We start from the raw sequence: 4,432 nt of genomic DNA, 5'->3' as shown, positions 1-4,432 counted from the left end.
TTTTAAAATATCATAAATTTTTTATATATAATTATTTTAAATTGTTTTATATTTCAAACAATAACGATTCGAACACGAACGAACGCATTACTGTCGTGTTTGGTTCATTTAACTAACCGAACGAAAAAAATTTGTTCACGTTCGTCTCGTTTACTTATCGAACGAATCGAGCACGAACTTATTGACGAACCGAACACGAACTGTTCGCGAACAACGAGTTTTTTTGACAGCCCTAGGCATTTGAGTACCTTCAGCCTGAGCAAGCATCACTTCGAGATCCAAAACGGCGTGCCACCTCCAAGGTTTGACCGGCAATAGGCGCAGCCGATTCTGACAAGGGCTCAACATTAGTGTCACCCAATTTTGAGTTGGGGTGTGCATCACTTGGTCAAGCCAACGAAACGAACCTAACAAATTTGATTTACTTCGGTTTCAGAAATGTATTTCAATTTTTTTATTTTTAAAATCTTAAGATTTGATTTTTAGTTATTGGTTTAGTTTTAATTTATATTTAACCAAACAAACTAAAAAATTAAAAATTTAATTAAGATTTTTAAGATTCTTAGTTACCCAATTCCTATGTAATTATATATCTAATTCCTAAACTCTACCTTCTACATTTATACCATTGAAATCTTTTATACTTCATTAAAATACTATCATTTTAACTTTGGAAAGGTGAAGTACACCTCATGCATGGGTAATGGGACATTAATGTAAACTTGAAATTTAGGTGTTAGAAATGTAAATATATAGTATTTGACTCCCGTGCATGTAAATCTTACTATATTTTTATTTCATGAAAAAAACCAAAATTTACCATATATGTGATATTTGATTAAAAGAAATGTAAGATTCATGAAATTAAATTGATATTATATGTTTAAGATATGTAATTCATAATGTTTGTTTATATTAATTTGTTTTTTTATAATCGAAACCAAACTAAACGTTCTTTTTGTTGGTTCGATTTTATCAAAATTTTAGTAAGTCTTATACTTACGTTCTTTTTGTTGGTTCGATTTTATCAAAATTTTGATTGATTCAATTTTCAAATTCTAGACTTTTGGTGCAATTAGTTTTACCAATTTACAATAGATTCATCCGAACTAAACTGAATGCTCTCCTTTAGTTTCGGGTCGGGACCTCTGCTTTTCTCTCACCAATTTTCTCTAAAATCAATAAGAAATCATATTCAAAGAGGAAATAAGCCTCAATCAGACAACATAATGTTGGATTGCATTTGGAAAGCGAACCAGCATTAGCCCAGGTCCAAAATCTTGTCCGCTTCATTGCAACCCTCCGAAGAGACTTCATCGGTTAAGGGAGATTCCCCAAAGACACCCGCAAGAGCAGCTCGCTGATCAACTGATAATTTGCAATTCAACAAAATATGAAGGTTCATGCAAATCCACAATAGAAAGCATGGCATACTCACGGCTTGAACCGGATTAAGCACAAGTTATGGGGACAACTTTGTTCTTCTCTTTAAACAATTCAAAAGACAGACCCTTTATAGGGTCATTTGGATAATAATAATAAAAAAAATTTCCAATGGGCAAATCTCTAGCTGAGGTGGCATCACCCTATTACCTGGGATAACCTTCTCCACTATGCCCACAGTGGGATCCAACACCTTCACGATCGCTGAGAGGAGATTATGAGAAGCATCTCACTCTGTGGCATTCCTCTCCCTAGAATGCCTAGTTGTCTTTCGAGTTTCCTCCTCTCAAGATTTAAGCTTCTTCAACGTTTGTTGACAAAGTCTAGCTTGAAGGCGTGATCTCGAAATCTTTATCCCTTCGACAGTGTTTCTATCCATCATGGTATGTTGAAGTTGAAAAATCTCCAAAAATCGCAACATGAAGTCACTCTTCTGCAAAATGAGAACTTAGAACTCCTACAAAACACATTTTTGTAGGCCCTAAAGGTAGTACACTTTTAAAATTTTTTTACCACCATTTATTGTTATTTTTTTATATTAATTCTTCTTTCTTAGGATAAGATAATGACATTATAATGGATGCTAAGGACACATCCAAAATTAGGGTAAACACGATACAACATTCATTTTCTCACAAAATCTAATCAGGAAGCCCTAATTCTTAATCTCGTCATCCTAAACCTTTTCTAAACTCACATCTAGTTCTACTAGAAAGAAAACCAGTTCTAGTCGCAATACAACTCAAGCCGTAAATTTTTTTTTATGATTGGGTGTAAGACTATTTGGTCTCAACATACAGAACCAAACATTTATAACAAACTCCTTCATACAAGAGAGCCAAGGCCCCAATGAATAAAAATTGATTGCACCCACCCATAAGCTTAGGCGACTTTTCCATGCAGGTGCAACACAAATTACTCCGAGTCAGAGATGCCGTAAGGCGGTCTAATTCCTCGCAGGTACGGTTGAAGTGCTCCTCAAGTCAACGAAAATTTTGTGAAGAAAGATATTGCGTTATAGTAACAATTTTATTTAAAAAAAAAACTGAGCTGTAAATCACGACAATAAATGAATATCTTCATAATCCCGCGAGACAAAGAAACTCTATTCTCTCATTCTTCTTGCAATCTTTATTCAAAGAGACTAGAGAATCAAAGTACTAAATGTATACCCAAGTACGGCAATATAACCTAACAAAGCTTTTTCAGGGATACATCATAGATATTGTTGACATACATAGTCATTTTCGAGTTGAGATCACTTGTCAAAATGGTCGAGCTGAGCCCACCCGTGGAAGTGGTTAAGCTAACCCGAGGTGAGCAACCAGAAAAAAATCATCATTACACACAAGGACATGTGTAAATCCTTATTTATGATGCCGCTTGATGCTCACGTCACAATCTTTTCATCAAGAATTGAAAGACATAGTACCGTATGTAATATAGCTTTATATTTCTTTTTTCTCGTGTATAAAAGGTCGGAGTGGCTCTCAAGAGATTCACTTTTAGGACCTCAAAAAGTGTTTTACCCTCTCTCTCTACCTCATACCTTTTCACTCTCTTTCTCTCGTTATAGTGGAAACAAAAATCCTTCGTTTGAACCATTCCCTATTGCCTAGGGATCTTGAAAAATATTGATTGAGAAATATGAGCCCTAACAAGATATCCATCACTAGAGCTGTAAACGAGCAGAGCTTGAACGAGCACAAGCTTGGCTTGTGTTCTGCTCGTTCGAAATTTTTTGTGTTTAAAATCGACTCGTGTTAGAAATTCTTCGAAATCGGCTCGTGAACAATGTGTTCGTGTTCGACTCTATTTAAATATTCTTCTTCGTGTGCGACTAGAAATTGGCTCAAAATTAATAAGAAAAACTGATATATGGTGTTAGATTCAAACATACTCCAACTCTATAGAATAGAAGACGCAAAATCACATTATTAGACGAATTGATATGATTTAAATATAAATATATATAATATATTATTAAATAATTAATATATATAATTTTTTTATTTCAAATTAAATAAGTGAATACCAGCGAGTCGAACACAAATTACTTAATGAATCAAACAGTAGCTATTTTCAAACAACGAGCTCTTTTAACAGCTCAATACATCACCTTCTCTTGTACTTATATCCTGAAGGAAAAAAAATTATTATATGTAGATCCTGCACATGTAGATTTCGCTTACATTTTTACAAAAGATTCAACATAAAATTAATCTAAAACTAATGAAAGTTTAGTTTAACGTAATTAAACCTTTTTAAAATTTATAATTAAAAGTAAGGAGGAGATATATAGTGCCGTACAGCTTGAGATAAGCCGCTAGCGGATAATATTTGAAACTCGGTCAAGCTGTCACGTTCCGACAATGAGTGAGCGGCGAAAGCTGGCGCTACCTAATCCGCCTCAGCTTTGTAGCCCAAACCTAAGACACGATCAACATGGGAGAACCACCCGCAGCTGGTTCAAATTATAAATTTATTTTTTTTTTTCATTTTATTTTTAAAATTTTTTTATTTTTATTTTTATTAAAATAAAAATAAAAATAAGCTTTAATAAAAAACAGGCTAGCGTGCATTTTATTCCCTCTTTTTTAAATTAAAAAGATCTCCTCAACTCTTCCATCATTAATCATTACGTCATTTCAGTCATTGCTGCTATATTTAACTTATATGTATAACATTTTAAATTATTATTATTTTAAAATTAGACACAGCAATGTGTCCCATGTGCATTGGATGGATGTTGGATGGGCCATGCCCTCCTGATTCACAATGTCAACTAGGGGTGTAAATTATGCTAGCTCGTGTTTGACTCGTTTATATTTCGAGCTCAAAAAGTGTGTTCGTGTTCGACTCGTTTGCTTAGCGAGCCAAACACGAGCCTTTCACGAACAGAAGGTCTTTTTGAAAACCTTAATCACGTAGCCATAAGATGTTAAGAATTGCAGCAAGATATAAAATATCATTTGAATCTAATATAATA

The sequence above is a fragment of the Phalaenopsis equestris genome, unplaced genomic scaffold (assembly GCF_001263595.1).
Source record: "Phalaenopsis equestris unplaced genomic scaffold, ASM126359v1 Scaffold001079, whole genome shotgun sequence".
Lineage (NCBI taxonomy): Eukaryota > Viridiplantae > Streptophyta > Magnoliopsida > Asparagales > Orchidaceae > Phalaenopsis > Phalaenopsis equestris.
This window is presented reverse-complemented; position numbering follows the sequence as displayed.